Source organism: Anolis carolinensis, chromosome 1 (genome assembly GCF_035594765.1).
Source record: "Anolis carolinensis isolate JA03-04 chromosome 1, rAnoCar3.1.pri, whole genome shotgun sequence".
In the NCBI taxonomy this organism is placed as follows: Eukaryota; Metazoa; Chordata; class Lepidosauria; order Squamata; family Dactyloidae; genus Anolis; species Anolis carolinensis.
This window is the reverse complement of record NC_085841.1, coordinates 60,345,162-60,364,080: the sequence shown is the minus strand read 5'-3', so window position 1 is coordinate 60,364,080 and position 18,919 is coordinate 60,345,162.

Below are 18,919 nucleotides of genomic sequence, written 5' to 3'. Positions count from 1 at the left end.
GAACAGAGGTGTTTGGATGTCCTTTGGTGACTCTTCTCTTCTCTTCTTTGACTGTTTTGGATTTTTTTCCCAACTTGGTGGTTGTTGTTTTGATTGGTCCTTCTTTAACTTTCTATAGAATTCATCAGCTTTTTCTTCTGATTTTATCCAGACCTTCTCGTCCTTATAGGTTAACATTCAGCCTTCCTGCCTCTCCCATCTGAACCTGATTTGTAAGCGTTTTAGCTCATCCGTTAATAAGAAGTATTTTCTTCTGTTGTTCAAGGTGGACTGGGGGAACTCTTTATAAATCATGATTTTCTTGTCTTTGTATATAATCGGATTAAGTCTGGACATTCTGAATATTTCTTCTCTTGTCGTTCGTTTCACCATGTGGACAATTGTGTCTCTGGCTACCTTGTTCCTTTTGGCATAGTTAGTATGAATTCTGTGGACAGTGTCTATTTGTCCTGTTGCCTCTATTTCTGTGCAGTTCAGTATTTTGGCTGTTATTTGAACAATAATTTGTCTGATGTTTTCTTTCGGGTCTTCAGTAATATTTCTAAATCTTAATTGGTGGTCTGTTTCGCTTCTCTCCAACTTTTCTTGTGGTTTTTCTAATTTAATGTTTTTAAATTCCATCGCTTCCATTTTGTTGTGTAATTTAGATTGAGTTTTCTCTATTTTATTATTTTGCAATTTTAAATCTGAAATATCCCGAGCATTGTTTTGGACTTCCAATTTGATCTTAGATATTTCCTCTTTAATTTCTCTCTTGAGATCTGCCACGTCTTCTTGCAGTTGCTGTCAAGGACAGAACGCCACAAGGTTCAAGATAACAGAGTTTATTGGATTACAGAACTCAAAAATGCCCGTAAAATACAAGGGCCAGGCAGTATTAGCCTTTAGGAGCAAAAAGGGACAAGGAAAAACGTTCAAAAGATAAACCGGATTAAACCGGAGTTTAATCCGGGTAAAAACAAACTGCTTGCTTCAGCCTGGGGATAAACAAAACAAAAGCCGAGGAACAAAAGATACAAAAGAATGCAACTAATTGGCAGCAGATTCCTCTCTGCTGCCAACACTGTGCTTAGAGTAACTTGCGTCGCTCCCACACACACAGCAGACAGGATTTCCAACACGAACAGATCAGCCAAGGATTGTAGCAGTAGAGTAGACCCAGTTCCTTTCCGTAGATCAAAGCCAGAAGCAGACGTTTGTAGATTCCAAGTCCAAGAAGGGGGAAGACAAGCCGTGGTCAGTTCAGTCCGAGTTTTCAAAGCAGGAGATGGCGTCCGTCAAGAAGACGACGGAAGGTCAAGCTAATAAGAGTAAGCACAGGTTTGCACAAACAAATGCCCACACAATTCCTCCCGCCGTCTGACCCTGAATTCCAAAACAACTTACGTATCAGCACACGAAAACACACCAGTCTTCAGGAAAGCGTCCCACACAGATCCCAAGCGTTCGTCCAGATTACCTTGCCCAACGCAATTTGCAATTGCTCCCAAGCCCCATTTTATGCCAGTTACAAATCCTCATCACTGTCAGCTGTCCTCCTTAACCCGGGCGTTTCCTCATCACTTTCCTCATCAGAGCTGGAACACCTCTGACTACGCCCCACAGCATCTCCAGCTGTGGATCCCGTCCCATCCCTCCAGCTAAGCCATGGGTCTAATCCTGAAGGTCCCCATTCATCTTCTATCCCATCATGGCCAGTGGCACCCAATTCCTCCCTTACCCGAGTCCAATCCATCTCATCCTCCTCCGAGCTAACCAGCCCCTCCTCCATTCTCTCCGTAAACCCCTCAAAAGACTCTTCGTCAGATGGTGCTGCAAAAATGTCTCGCAGTCTTTTTCTTTCTCGCTCCTCGAGAGTATCTGACTCTCGAGGAGTCTTACGCCCACGTCTGTCAGTAACAGAGCCATGAGGCTCAATCATAACAGTTGCCTTTGTTGTGTGTCCTGTTTGGTGGCGATTTCATGCATTTCTTTCTGTATAAGATCCTGCTTCGCTGAAATATTCTGGATCTCCCGTAGTAATTCTCTCCAGTTGGAGTCCTCCGGCACCGAGTTCCTTCTCTGTATAGTTTTGGTATCCTTTGTATCGTTCTTGCCCTTAGGTGTCGCCATAGTGCAACCAAACTTCTGCTTTTTACACCTAGCTTGTGTCAGAGAACGCCGCTTTTGTACTCTGCCGCTCTTGTACTCGTGTTCTTGGTTTCCTTTAATATGGGGGGATTCTTCTGGCTGGCCTTTGCGATAAGAGTTCTGTGAACCCGCCTATCCGGCGCGTCACTCTTTGGTGTGTCGCTTCGAAGGGTTTCCCCCTCACTCACTTCCTGTTCGCCAGGAGCTAATCCCGCTATCAGCTCGAGTTGCGGACTACTCCCCAGTTCTCGCACGATGCATCGTGGGCTGCGCCTCTCAGACACAACACCTCACTCCATCACTCTCAGCCAAGGTCAGCCTTTGTTTAGCAAGTTGTTTAGCAGCCTTTGTTTAGCAAATTGGCGAGCTCTGTTTTTTTTTTTATCCCCCCATTACTGTGGCGCCCGTGCAGCTTCTTTCCCAATTCAAATTCACAAATTCACAGATTCACATAGGAGAGCAACAAATTATATGTGTTCTGCAGCAAGCTTTCTGCCGACAAGACTGGGAGAAGCTCTCGGAAACCGCTGTGTGGGCAAAAGTTCTATCTGGCACTGTTATCCAGTTATTAACCTAAATATGCCGTTTCTTTACTCTTCTAACCCAGTGCTATATTGGGTTTTTTATCCACATCATTAGCTGTAGATTTGGTTGGTATTTGGTAGGATCTTTACCTTTCTTCCCTTCCTTCCCTTGTTGCTAGTCCCTCCTGTTGTAGATACTGATGTTTCTATCTGATTGCCTATAGTCTTCGCGGAAGTTAGCGATTCAAAAATGCAATTACTTACATTTTATCCGGGCCCCCAGTCACCGGATACTCCTGTTTTCTTGTATTCTCCATGTTATTTATTGGAGCGAGCGCGGCGAGCGGCTTGTGCCGAACTATCTTCGCTTCCCAATCCGCGTCTTGCACGCCAGAGCTCCCGGACCCTCTCGAGCCCCCACTCTTGAGGAGTGAGGGATCACTGGGGTCATCGGGAACTTCACTAGCTTGGCAACCCCCCTTCGCTTCAATCCACGCCAGGGGTTAGGATTTACGACCCTATTGACGCGACATTGGGTGAATCGCCGGAGCCTAGCGACCCGTGTCCGCCGCCATGTGCGCTCACCCAGAAGTCTCAGTTCAGTTTAAATTTGTTTTGTTCTTTTATCGAGACCATTTTACCCCTTCAGGCATTCATTCAAAGATGTATTATAATTTAAGATTCTGTGGTGTAATGAATATTAAAATTCAGCCCAATGCTTTTCAATTGTTTTCACTCAATAGATAGTTAAATTGCTTGTATATATGCATGCATTTCTTCTGCCAACTTAGCAGTTTGAAAACATGTAAATATTAGTAAATCAATAGGTACCGCTCCGGTAGGAAGGTAACGGCGCTCCATGCAGTCATGCCGATCACATGACCTTGGAGGTGTCTACAGACAACACCGGCTCTTCAGCTTATAAATGGAGATGAGCACCAACCCCCAGAGTCGGACACAACTAGACTTAATGTCAGGGGAAAACCTTTACCTTTACCTATGCATGTATTTAATCTCTCCTTTCTCTCAAGATGGTGTATATTTTACTGATTTTTTTGTATATTGGTAATTGGTTTTTGTTTTAACATTCCCAAATATTGGGAAATAGGTGGGATATAAATGAAGATGATGATGATAATGATGATGATGATGATGATAATAAACTTTATTTATACCCCGCCACCATCTCCTCGCGGGGACTCGGGGTGGCTTACATGGGGCAACGGCCCAAACAATATAAGGACAAAATATAAGCAGCATAGTACAGATCACAATATAAAAAAGATAAAACAGTAATATAATATAGCAATTAAAACAACAATACAGGATAAAAAATTATATTTAAAACACATAAATGGTAAGTCCGTGATAAATACAGGATAGATTATTAAAAACCCTCTGGGGCTTAACATAATAGATGATTTATTGATTTGCTGCTGTTGAGTAATATTCTTTTTCTTTAAAAATTGGGAATTCAATTTAATGCTGGGCTTGTAACAAGGCATTATGCCTGGATTATGTTTTCCCCTGGGTTTTCTCATCCCAAACAACACAGAGATAGAATTTTTAACAAGTCTCCTTAGCTTTCATTAGTTTTCCTGAGGGAATACTCATCAATAGTTAAATAGGCTGAGCTCTCAGATTCAATGGACGCGGTGACTCACCTGTTGAGGCAGATGGAGCTGTATGCTTTATGTAATGCATTGGACCCCTGGGAAAAAAGCTGGCATGATTTACTGCAGAGTATGAAAAAAAGGAGGAAGTTTGCTTAGGACAATCTCCACTCACTGAAGAACTAAAGCATCCAAAAAATTGGCACAGCCTGTAACACCGTCAGGAATTGAGGCAAAAGCAGCATAAAATGTTTGGGATTCTCTGATTTACATATATAGAATCATAGAATCATAGAGTTGGAAGAGACCATGTGGGCCATTCAGCCCAACTCCTTGCATAAAGAAAAAACACAATCAAAGCATTCCCCACAGATGGCCATCTAGCCTCTGTTTAAAAGCCTCCAAAGAAGGAGTCTCCACCACACTCCGAGGCAGTAAGCTCCACTGTTGAACCGTTCTTATGGTCAGGAAGTTCATCCTATTCTCTAGGGCAGCGGACAACAAGCCTGCTCCTTCTTCCTTATGACATCCTTTCAAATATTTAAGCATGTGTTCTCAAAGGCTTTCACGGCAGGAATCACTGGGGTGTTGTGCATTTTCTGGGTTGTATGGCCATGTTCCAGAAGCATTCTCTCCTGACATTTTGCCCAAATCTATGGCAGGCATCCTCAGAAGTTGTGAGGTATATTGGAAAACTGAACAAGGTAGGTTTATATATCTGTGGAAGGTACAGGGTGGGAGCCAGTGTGAATGTTGTGATAATCACCTTGATTAGCATTAATGGCCTTGCAAGCTTCATTCCTGCCTGGGGGGGAATCCTTTGTTCTGAGGGGTTAGTTGCCCCTGATTGATTCCTGTCTGTAATTCCTCTGTTTTCAGAGTGTTGTTCTTTATTTACTGTTCTGATTTCAGTGGTTTTTTTTAATACTGGTAGCCAGATTTTGTTCATTTTCATGGTTTCCTCCTTTCTGTTGAAATTGTCCACATGCTTGTGGATTTCAATGGTTTCTCTGTGTAGCCTGACATAGTTGTTGGAGTGGTCCAGCATTTCTGTGTTCTCAGATAATATACTGTGTCCAGGTTGGTTCATCAAGTGCTCTGCTATGGCTGACTTCTCTGACTGAGTTAGTCTGCAGAGCCTTCATAAAAACTCCAACCATCACCCAAGTAAAAACAGAAGCTTAATCAAAGCCCTGATAGACCATGCACAAAGAATCTGCGAACCCCACCTCCTCCAAGGGGAACTGAACCACCTAAACTGGGATCTCCAGGCCAATGGATACTCCACCATGGACATCAGAAGAACTGCAAGGCCAAGAACAAGCCACGAGAGTAAAGACAAAGATCCACCCAGAGGAAAGGTGTTCTTACCATACATCAAGGGAACCACTGACAACATAGAGAAGCTGATGAAGAAATGCAACCTACAAACTATTTACAGACCCACAAAGAAAATCCAATAAATGCAAACTTCCGGTTTGAGCTAATGGCGGAGAGTCGGGTCCGCTAGGAGCTGCTAGCGGATCAACCTTTCTAAGCGATTGGGTAGAGCAGAAAGCTCCCTCTCCTCACACCGACACAGCGGGGAGATAGCGCAACCCGGGTGCCGTCCGACGGCCTAAAAAGGGGCCCCCTCCTCAAGGGGGGGCACCTACAAAGGTCCGGACAAGGTGCCATAAGGGTACGGCGGATCGCAGGAAGGTGAACCTGGCCAATCCAGGCCACATCTCCAGCCCCTCAACACATTTTAAGATATAACAGGACCGCACACTGAAGAGAGAAGGGAAGAATGGGGGATCCGAAAGAAGAACCATGGCAGCGGTAAGAATCTTCGCTTCCTTATTCTTTTACCCCTAAGAGATAAACGTCCACCCCTTCTCCTCACTTTGGCAAATTACGGGAACTCTTCTGAAAGAAACTTCTGAAAGAAAATAATCTATCCCTGGACCTTATCTCCACCCAAATAGTTGGGACTGGAAACCAGAGAACTTGGATTCCCGGATACTCTTAGTAAAGAGCAGGATCAAGACAAGGCACTGCCAGGGGGAAAAAAATGCTTGAAGACAGACTGGGGGGGGGGGATGGCGTGGCACTAATACAAAAGAAAAATTTCTGACCTTGAAGACGCCTCCGTTCTCGATAAGAGAGGAAAAAACAAAAAACAAAAACAAAAACAAGCAGAAAGTACTCCCCAAGGCCAGACTCAAGGCCACCCTCAGGACTGGAAAAGAAAAAGAGCCGGGAATCCGGCGAGAACCAGGCTTCCCAAGGCTTTTCTCGCGAGAGGAGAGAGGGAAGACCTGCCAGAGATCTCCCCAAATAGCGCTGCGTCACGCAAGAGATTCACAAGTTCCGCGAGACCACCAATACGGAAGGAAGAGAGAGAGTGAGAGTCTCTAAGAGAATCAGGGAACACCGGGAACCCCCCCCTCAAAAAAAATTAAATTAAAAATAAATAAAAATAAAATAAAATAAAATAATAAATAAAAAACCAGCATAAGTGGCACAGTTAAAGAGACCATACAAACAAAAGAGAACATTAAAGGAGCTAAAAGATATCAAAGCAGCTTCAATTTGCAAAATATATATACATATACATACAAAAGATCTGCAAAGTAGAATATATAAATACACAATAATACAAGGACTACAAGGGAAGAAAACTACAGTAAGTAGAAGACGGGTTAAATCGAGAGGATCTATATATATATATATATATATATATATATATATATATACAAATACAAATTTACAAATCAAACCCAAAACAATAAAAACAATAAAAAGGAAAGAGGGAGAAGGGAAAGGGAAGGAAAAGAGGAAGAAGGAAAGGGGAAGTAAAAGAAAGAAAAGAAAGGGGAAGAAAGTAGAAGGAAAGAAGGGAAAGAAGGGAAGAGGGAAAAGAATAATAATCAAAAAAAAGAGAGAGAAAGAGAGAAAAATTAAGAAAGGAAAAACAATTAATAATAATAATAATAATAATAATAATAATAATAATAACAAAAATCAAGGAGGGAGAAAGGAAAAGGAAAAAGGAAAGAGGAAGTTCTCTCTAATATACAAGACAATGGGCAATAAGAGAATCGGAGCTTAATAGTAAAGTGAGAATCAAAACAAGAGTTAAGACAGGATCAAGGGTTTTTGTTTTGTTTTGTTTTGTTTTATTTTTATGAGAATTGAACAAAAAATTCAAGCACGTCGAATTGTTAAATGAACTAAATCAACTCTCAAATACTGTTTTCCAATATCAAATCTCAAAGTAAATATTAAATTTAATTATTAATTGTATTTTCTCTTCCACCTTATATTCCCTAGCTTATTAACTAAGCAAGGGATCATAGGTCTCTCTGAATGAAAAATCTTTTAAATAATATTTTAAGGAGACCAAATAGAAAAATGGACAGAGACCCCAATGAAGGGAAACTTCTAAGGAGAGCCTCGCTCTCAGAACAAATAAGCCTCAAAGACATCATGAGAGAACTCCAGAAGATGCAGGAAACGCAGAGCATGTTCCAAAAAATTTCGCAAGAGCAACTCCTGGATTTTAAGAATGATATGCAACAAGAGTTAGGTACAATGAAAAGGGAAATTCACAATATCCAACAAGAGATCAAAGAGTTGAGACAAGAAAAAGTAGAGCTGAGAACCGAATTGAAGAGCAACTTGGAACAAACAGAGTCAAAGGTTGAAAGCATAAAAGTTAAGAACGATCAGTTAGAACAAAGGCAAGACAGAATGGAAACAAAGGAATTAGAATTCCAGCTCAGATTCCGAAATATCATAGAAGAAAGAAACGAAGATATAAGACAAATAACTTCAGAAATAATTGCCCAGATATTAGAATGCACACAACAAGAGGCAGAAGATGGCCTAGATAGAACGTACAGAATAAACACAAGATATGCGAGAAGATTCAATGTATCGAGAGACACCATTGTAAGATTTGTGAAGATGACTACTAGAGATGAAATACTGAGAAGAAGTTACGAGAAACCAATTATTTACAAAGAAAGAAAAATAGCGATTCTAAAGGAACTTCCTTATGCAGTTCTAGAAAAAAGGAAAAAATACGCAAACTTAACAAAGGAACTAAGGAAATGTCAAATCAGATATAGGTGGGAAAAAGTGGAAGGGTTAACAATCTTCTACAAAGAGCAAAGATGGACAATTAATACAGAAGAAAAAGCAAACGAATTTCTAAGAAGACTAACCCAAGACGGGAAAAAAGGAAAAGATCCGGATATAGGCCACAAGGAAAAGAAAAAAAGAGCCCGAACGGAATCCCCGGAAAAGACAAATTCTGAACCTGAAATGGAGCTGGAACAATTACCAACAGGGAAAGAAGCACCAACCAAAAATATCCCAGAGAAGAAAGACTGTGCCGACCACTAAAACTCAACATGGATAGGGTACTTAAATGTTTCTCAAATAATGTAAATGAGTTAAACTCACCAAATAAAAGAAATAAAGTATTCAATGAAATTAAAAAGGAAATTATGATGTGGTGGCTATTCAAGAATCACATATCTCACAAAAGCATGGGAAATACCTAAACCAACCTGAGATTGGGAGGGAATATTATTCTTCCGCAAAAGAAAAAAAGAGAGGGGTAGCAATTTATATAAAAGAGGGACTATCCTCTAAACTCGCGTTTAAAGATAAAGAGGGCAGAATGGTAGGGGTTTTATTAGACATTCAAAACACAAAACTATTGATATGCAGCATTTACGCACCTAACAACTCAAAATCAAATTTTGCCAGAGAACTCACAGAATATCTAATGAAACAAGAATTTGATAACTTAATGAGTCTAGGTGACTTTAACTTTAATTCATAACCTTTTTTAAATGAGGTATCAGAATTTCTTCAAATGGACTGACAGCCGCATACTATAAAACATTTGAAGAAATTCTGATACCTCATTTAAAAAAGGTTATGAATGAAGTAATGACAATGCGTAAGATCCCACAATCATGGCAGCAAGCTACCATCACAATGATCCACAAAGAAAATTCGATAGAAGCAAACATGAAAAACTACAGGCCCATCTCTCTCTTAAATGTCGATTATAAATTATTTACAAATATTCTGGCAAGCAGATTGAAATCTTTTTTAAAAACATGGATAAAAGAAGAACAATCCGGCTTCTTGCCCCACAGAAGAATAAGCGATAATGTCAGGACCATCATTAACTTAATTGAATACTACGAAGTGACAAAACAGAAAGAAGTGCTTTTTCTATCACTGGATATAGAAAAGGCTTTCGACAGCGTCGACTGGACCTTCCTTAAAGCTGTACTAAGAAGATTAGAAATTGGCACAGAACTTCAAAATGCGATAGAGACAATCTATGACACACAAGAAGCCAAAATTTTAATAAATGGAACAGTTTCGGAAAATATAATGATACAAAAAGGAACCAGGCAAGGATGTCCCCTCTCACCCCTCCTCTTCATAATGGTTCTGGAAATATTACTAAACACCATAAGAGAAGATAAAAGTCTAAAGGGAGCAGAAATTCTAGGTCATGAATACAAGTGCAGAGCCTTCGCGGACGACATGATGTGCATCATTGAGGACCCAATAAATACTACAAAAAATTGGATAAAAAGATTGGAGGAATATGGAAACATGTCGGGACTCAAATTAAATCTAGAGAAGACTCAAGCGATGACGAAAAATATCTGCGAAGATAGACAAAGAAGACTCATGGAAAGAACAGGCCTAAAAATAACAACGAAGATTAAATATTTGGGAATACACATATCAACAAACAATCATCACCTTCTGAAATACAACTATGAACAAAAGTGGAAAGAAATCAAGAAAGATTTAAACAATTGGAATAACCTGGGGCTATCACTATTAGGGAGAATAGCGACAATCAAGACTTACATACTCCCAAAGATGTTGTACCTATTTCAAAATATACCAATTATCGGGACCCTAAAACCCTTCTCAGGTTGGCAGAAAGACATTTCCAGATTCATATGGCAAGGAAGAAAGCCGAGAATAAAACTCAAAAATCTCTCAGATGACAGGACCAGAGGCGGAATGAACCTTCCAGACCTGCGCCTATATTATGAATCAACGGCGATATCATGGGTCAAGGACTGTCTTCTCCAAAAAAACAAGAAAATGTTGAATGTAGAAGGCTTCAATTTAAAATCTGGCTGGCATGTACATTTATGGGGGTCCCCGGACAAAAATGAAAAGAAATTTTTTAGAAATCATATAATAAGAGATTCCTTAAATAAGATCTGGGAGAAATACAAAAAAAGGATGTTTCCAAAAATACCAATGTGGTTATCGCCACTTGAATTAATCCAGAAGAGTTACCAAAGAAAATCGAATTGGCCAACTTGTAGAGATCTACTAACAACACAAGGAAATAATTATGTCTTAAAATCTCAGGAAGAAATCTTGAAATCATTCAAGCAAGTAACATGGCTCCACTTCAGACAAATAAAGGAACAATTCAACATAGATAACCAAACAGGCTTCATGAGGAAGGACTCAGATTGGGAAAAAATATTGGAGTCCGAAAACAAGACGATCACAAAAATCTACAAAAAACTATTGGAGTGGGACACCGAAACAGAACATGTCAAGACTTGCATGACACAATGGGCCAGAGACATTAGTAGGCCAATCATGTATGAAGACTGGGAAAAGATTTGGAATAAAAACATAAAATTTACTTACGCTGTGGATCTAAAAGAAAATCAATACAAAATGCAATACAGATGGTACATCACCCCAAAGAAATTAGGACACTACAGGAAAAACACGCGAACAAAATGCTGGAAATGCCAGGAAAAAGAGGGGAATTTTTTCCACATGTGGTGGACATGTACTAAATCAAAGAAATATTGGAACGAAATACACAAAGAATGTGGAAAAATAATGAAAAAGAATCTTCAGATGAGGCCAGAATTATATCTGCTAGGACTGACAAACACGAAACTTGACATGAACGAGGAAAAGATATTAAACTACTTAATCATAGGAGACAGAATAGTTTTCGCAAGGGTATGGAGATCAAACCAGATACCATCCATTGCCCAATGGTTATCAAAGATATGGGATATAAAGAATATGGACAAACTGACGTTCTTGATGAGAAAGCATCAAGGCACGCCAATGAAAGAAACCAATTGGTCAAATTTTGAGGAATACACAAGATTAAGAATGACCCACGACGGGAAGGTGACATAAGTTACAGGAAATCCAAAAAAAAAAGAGAAGATAATAACTCAGCAAAATAATACCAAAAGAAAAGAGGACTCCCCTCACCTGAGACAACCAAAGATCTCCCACAACAAACAATTAACTACAGGGATCATCAAGAGACAACACGTTACCACAAAACCAATATTTCACTATTTCTCCCACAAGTACCTGCATTCCCCATCTTCCCTGCATGCTCCCCTTCCACCCCCCCTCAAGTTACCTTAAGTTTTACCCCCTACTCTTCTCTTATAACAGAACTGATTTTCATAGATTACTATCCTGTAACAAAAGCTACCAATAAAAATTATTTTTTTAAAAAAAGAAAATCCAATAAATGCTAGTTCAGCGAAGGATAGGAGAGATCCTCTCACCTCTGCAGGAGTCTACCGTATACCATGCAGCTGTGGACAAGTCTACATAGGGATCACCAAAGGCATCATTGCCCAAACATGAATAAAGGAACATGAAAGGCACTGCAGACTAACTCAACCAGAGAAGTCAACCATAGCAGAGCACTTGATGAACAGGGTGAACTCCTCCTGCTAGCCCCAGCTTCTGCCAACCTAGCAGTTCAAAAACATGCAACTATGAGTAGATCAATAGGTACTGCTCAGGTGGGAAGGTAACGGTACTCCATTCAGTCATGCCAGCCACATGACCTAGGAGGCATGTACGGACCCTGGCTCTTCAGCTTAGAAATGGAGATGAGCACCAACCCCCAGAGTCGGACACGACTAGACTTAATGTCAGGGAAAACCTTTACCTTTTACTTCCTTAGAAGGTGAGTCACAACCTTGTATGTCTCCTGCTAGCACACATCCTTGCAAGAGTTTAACATTTCTAGAGGAGTGGGAAAGGACAGATCTGGAGTCACATTGTCTGGAAATGTTGATGCTTTTGCTCAATCTCTACTCCTACAGTTCTCAGACATGGCTCCAGCACGGTGTAAAATGTACACCTGCTCCAAAGATTACCTCAAAAAAAGGAAGAAGCTGATCCCCTTTTTCCTTCTGCTGCACTTGTGTCAGTCTAATGATACTTCTCTTCTTCCATTGGTATTGAGAACAAAGATCTCAAATGGAGTCCGATAAATCCACATATACAGAAAGGATGGGCTGTCTGGAAATGGCTCTAGCTAACCCCAGTTTGCATGGCTTTGTTATCAGATAATATTATTAAGTAATGCTCATAATTAGAAGCAGCTTCACTGGCTGCCGATAAGCTGCCGGTCCCAATTCAAGGTGGAGGTGATGACCTATAAAACCCTTTATGGCTCGGGCCCTGCCAATCTTCGTGACACCCCCCCCCCCCACCCCATCATTGGTATTCCGCTTCCTTGCACTTTATTTTCCTCCCTAGCCATTTTATCCCAAACCTTTTTTAGGAATTTCTCTGACACAGGTCTGTGCACTTTATTAAATGGTCATGAATTATGCACTTTTATATGACCGCCCCCATTTTAATCTATCAGTGGTGATGCTTGTTTTTATTACCTCATTTTTAAATTGTAATGATGGTTTATATTGTATTCTGTGTTTTTAATTGCAATTGGAATCTTTAATTTGTTACTTGTTTATTTTATTTTATTTTTATTTTTATTTAATTGTTATGTTGACATTGTTCTTACTACTGATGCTTGTTATTTGTTATGCTTTGTTTCTGTTTTGGGCTTGGCCCCATGTTAGCTGCCCTGAGTCCCTTTGGGGAGATGGTTGGAGGGATATAAAAATAAATAATAATAAAATAATTATTATTATTATTATTATTATTATTATTATTATTATTATTATTATTATTATTTTCCCTTACGAACCGGCATGGGCTCTAAGATCTGCTGGAGAGGCTCTCCTCTCACTCCTGCCACTGTCACAAGCATGGCTGGTGGGAACGAGGGAGAGGGCCTTCTTGGTGGTGGCCCCCGACTCTGGAACACCCTCGCCAGAGAGATCAGGCAAGTCCCTACACGGTCTTCTTTCTGCAAGGACCTGAAAACCTGGTGGTTCCTGCAGATTTTCGTGCAGGATTAATCCCTAGCCCCCACCCCGGTTATCAACCTGGACCTTGCTTTGCACCCTGGCCCTATGATATTCTGATGCACTAGTCCCAGCCTAACCCATCATAGTTAGCCATGTCCACTCTGAAGCTCTGATCACTGGTATATTGAACCCATTGATGGAGCATACTGAAACTGAATTTTAATTTTTGTAGATTGTTTTGAATTGTATGTTCTTGTTTTATTATGTTCATGTTGTTGTATGGCCAATTGATTGTCTTGCTTTATGTTGGAAACCACCCTGAGTCCTCCTGAAGAGATTGGGCGATATATAAATAAATTTTTATTATAATATATTATTCCCTGCCTGCTGGGTAACAATACGACTGCTGTGATTCTCACATATTCATGTTGAAATGGTGTATGCTGGAAGCATAAGAGCATACATATATTTGAGTGGAAAACAAAACAGATATAGAATTGGCATCATCTGACAAGAATGTATCAGAGATGCGCTCTTGTCAGAATGGCCTCCAGACATGTCAAATGATAGGAAGGTGGTTTGCATCTTCATTCTTTGCAAGTAGGCATTAACATTGTTCTATGTGTAAGTACAGCATAAAAGAGAGAGAGAGAGAGAGAGAGAGAGAGAGAGAGAGAGAGAGAGAGAGAGAGAGAGAGAGCGAACACACAAAAGGGTGTGCTTCACAAACTCTCCTCCTGGCTTTCCTTTGGGCAACCCAGCCTCTGAATGACGCACACAGAGACAGCGTTCACTTATCAGAGCGAGACAGCAGAACAGATGGGCTGGCAGGATGTCTATTTTCTATTTTCCTTTTTTCCTTTAAAGGATGCCCTATTTAGCCAGATTTCATCATCTGGATGGATTTATTTTATTTGTTGTTTAACGCTTGATTGATTTTTACATAGCAACAAAAGAATAACATAAGAAGAGTATTATAACCGGTTCCAATAACATAAATAGAATGGCTAGCAGTCAGTAAAAGTAAAATTATAGACTTACTGCTAAGACTTTCTTTGTGCCGGAATTATATCATTTCTTGTATACAATATTTGTATTCTTTGTGATTCTACGGTATGAAACTGCAAATCTTTACTTGCTTATTAGTAAATTAATCCCATTAAACTCAGTGAAGCTTACATTTTAGTAGACAAATCTTGTGGTGCACCTTAAGGGCTTGGCTACACTGGGGGGGGGGGGGGAATCTGTTTAGTACCTCATTTTCCTGCTCTCCAATGGCCCAGCAGCAGTGACCCTGTTAACACCACACACATTATAGTGTGCAGTAAAACTACCCACCTATTTTCCTCTGCCAAACTCACCTGGTTGTTAGAGGGCAATACAGATTTCCAATATTTTGCTTTGGCTTTTGGACACCCTGCTGTAGACAGTGGATTTTTTCCCCATTTTTCTGCATACACTGTACAAGGTGAACTAATGATAATGTACTGATGTGTGAGTATCCACACATATGAACCTTCGTTAAAAGTAAAATAAAATTCAACTTATCAGAGAACAGTTTCCTGATAGGAATGCTCATCTCCCACCAACCAGTTCTGCCCACCACTAACTCTTCTACCATCCCAACAGTACAGTCAAATGAAGTCGCCTGGAGAGATAGCCACACACCTAAAAGTATGGATTTTCTATGAAACCTAAAAGAGGTAAGATTTTTGGTAATGATTTAAAGCCCAAAGACACACATTACACATAAATCATTACAGATAGCATGTGTCAGAATTAGAGCATCCAATGGAGGAAAAATCAGTTTTGATCTAAATTCATGTGAGCTAGATCAGGCCCCTGGTGTCACAGTGTGTTAAAGCGCTGAGCTGCTGAACTTGCGGACCAAAAGGTCCCAGGTTCAAATCCCGGGAGCGGAATGAGCGCCCACTGTTAGCCCCAGCTCCTGCCAACCTAGCAGGTCGAAAACATGCAAATGTGAGTAGATCAATAGGTACTGTTCCGGTGGGAAGGTAACGGCACTCCATGCAGTCATGCCGGCCACATGACCTTGGAGGTGTCTACGGACAACGCCGGCTCTTCGGCTTAGAAATGGAGATGAGCACCAACCCCCAGAGTTGGTCACGACTGGACTTAACGTCAGGGGGAAATCTTTACCTTACCTTAGATCAGACATGATATACAAATACTAGCTGTGCCCGGTCACATGTTGCTGTGGCTTTTTGGATTCGTTTGTTTGCCAGGTGGAATAGCAGTGAATAGCCCTGCAGCCACAAAGCCTGGCCATTTTCTTCATAAGGGTATCCTAGTTTGGTGAGCTGGAATATACTGAATTGTCCCGGTGAAGCAGGTATGCATGCTGTTATTAGTCTCCTTGAGTAGCATGTAATGGCTTTGCAGCCTCAAAGCCTGGCTGCTTCCTCCCTGGGGGAATTCTTTGTTTGGAGGTGTTAGCTGTCCCTGATTGTTTCCTTTCTTGAATTCCCTTGTTTTCAGATGGTTCCCCTTTTATTTGCTGTCCTGATGGTATACATGTTATTGTTATTGTTTTTTTCCTGATTGTTTTCTCTGTGGAATTTCCCTGTGTTCAAAGTGTTGTTTGTTTATTTAATGTCTGGTGTTTTTTTGTTTTTAATACTAGGTCCTTTTTATTTCATTTGCTGTCGTTTGTTGGATGGTGTTAGCTGGCCCTGTTTTCCCTGTGTTCATAGTGTTGGTTTGTTTTCACTGTCCTGGTTGTAGATTGTTGCAATATTTGCAGCGAGGTGTTGTTGTTTTTCATAGGATTTCCCTTGGTAGGAACCAGACATGCATGCTGCAATGTGTCACCTTGATTAGTATTTAATGGGCTTTTACCGTGATAGGCTGGCTGGTTCCTGGGTGGGTGTTTTTTGTGTTTGAAGGTGTTAGCTGGCCCTGTGTGTCTCTGGTTTTGAATTTCCCTCTTTTAAGAATGTTGGAAGTAGTTTGCCTGTTTAGTATTTATTGTCCTTGTTGTTTTTAAGATGGTAGGGGCTTGAGCAGTCTTGTTGTACTGTCCTGGTTTTTTTGTACTGCAATTCCCATATTCCCAATTAGCTGGTTTAGGAGTGTGGGAGTTGATGTCCAAATGGGGCCCATTTTGTCAGAGAACTGTTTGATTGTGCTTAAAGGCCTCGCAGCCCTTCCGTTGGCGTCTGGTTAGCAAACTGAGGCGTTTCTGAAGTAATGGCAGCGTAGCTTTTTCCTTCCTGGCTGTTTCACCCTCCATCCCTTCTCCTGCCTGTGTTGCTTTCCCCTTTTCCAGCTTTTAAAAACGTATTTTCTTAGAATTCAGTCAGGAACTTTGCGAAAAGGCCTTAGTGTGAATGCTGGGGGAAGGAGGGAGGGATGACGGGAGAGCCGGTTGGGGAAAAGCCACACCGCCATTACTTCATAAAAGCCTCTTTTTGCTTACCAGACGCCCACGGAAGGGCTACGAGGCCATTTCTTTAAGCACAAACAAGCAGTTTTCTGACGAAATGGGCCCCCATTTGGACTACCACTCCCATAGTCCCAAATAGTCAGTTAGGGATTGTGGGAGTTGTTGTTCGCTCTCCCTCCCTTCTCCCGCCTGCGTTTGCGCTATGTTGTTTTTGCAAAGTCCCAGACTGAATTCCAAGAAAATAAGTTTTTTAAAGCTTGAAAAGGGGAAAGCTTTCCTTCACCCTTTTCTCCTCTGCCTCGGATGTGGTTGTTTAGGCCTATTGTCCTCCTCCCTCGCGTTACGCAATCCTCCAGCCCCGGTGGTTGGGATGCTCACGCGCAGCTGCCTTTCATGCACAGATGTCTTCCAAGGGTGGGGCTACTCCATGCATGCTCACAGTACAGTTTTCATTTTTGAGGGGTTTTGAATGACTTCCAGTTTGAATTTTTAAATTTATTTTGATGTCTAAACACAGCGGGGATGACCATGTCTTTTGTGGCCAAGTTTCGTGGGTTTTGGGTGTTTAGTTTCGCTGTTTACTTTAAGGCAGAAATGGTCAGAACATTTATATATATATAGATGTATTATAGGGATATCAAACTAATTTTCATCAAGGGCCACATCAGCCTTATGGTTGTTTTCATAGGGCTGTTGATCCCATGGACAGAGAATCTGTGGATAATGAGGACCAACTATATAAATTTTTACATAGTGGTTGGTGATCTTTAGTTGGGTCCACAGATGTTATTAAATGACAAGTCCCAACGCTTTTGATTACCTGTGATGTGGATGGGAGATTATGGGAGTTGCAACTCAACAGCACTTGTGAATCTTAGATTGGGAAAAGGTTAAAGAACATTTTAAAATCAGACATATCCACAAGACATATATCTAAATTCAAACGCCATTATACTGACTAAACAGAACAAACTGCATCTTTCCAGATTTACTGTATCACAACTCCCATCAGCTCTAGATAGGATGTCTAATGATGAGTTTAACACATGTGATGTACAGTACAGGGCCTATGGCAAAGGTTGGTGTAGTCACTTCACCAGGGTTATTTCTTTTTAATCACGGGGAAAGACCTGCAACCTTTTTCCAGTTATTGGCTATTCATCTATAACTTCCAGGTGTGACAGTGAGAAGACAGAGAAGTAGCCTCCATATGCATTTACATCTTCAGCCCAGAAGTAAAGGAGGACATGTTCAGTGGGAGAGTTGTAAGAACAAGGACCTGCTCAGTCAGCTCTTGACCAAACCTCCTCACACTCCAAAATCTGGAATTGACACTGGAAAGGCTCCTTCTGCTTATTGAAAAGTTGGCTGGATCATCAGCAAAGGTCTGATGGAGATGTGTTAGCAATGCCTTACAGTTTACCTGTGTTATGACCATTGTGGTAGTTGTTTATCTTCTAGCCATTTCCAATGTATGGCAAGCCTAAAGTGTTTTCAGTATTTTCTGTGTTTTCTGAGCTAAAGCATGTGGATTTCCATGGCTGAGTGAGAGTCTTCAGAGTTGTAGTCCAGTGCTCAAATTACTACATTAGACCACAATATACATTTTCAGTACTTCGGAGCCAATGTTGATCATGCATTTCTGTCCATTGGTGGCATTTTCCCTAGCAGAACCCAAATAATTCTGCAGAATGGTCTGCACTGTGGTATTCGTTCTGTAATGCTCATTTTGATATGTGTGGTATTGATCGCTGGCCATACTGCCAAGGAAATTCCCCAAGTTGTATGGTTGCCAACTTTTTCAGTAATCCAGCTCTTTGGAATATAGCATACAACTTTTTTTAGATTTTTCCAATTATGTGTACATTATGCCCGTAGGCTCTGTGAAAAGGGTTATTGGGCCATGGGAGTCCTAAGGGCATGATCCCATCTCATTGCCACAAATGAGGTGTAATATGAATGGGGTTTTAAAAATGTCGTCATAAGTGACTTGAGATCATACTGCAAGTTGCTTCTGGTGTGAGAGAATTGGTTGTC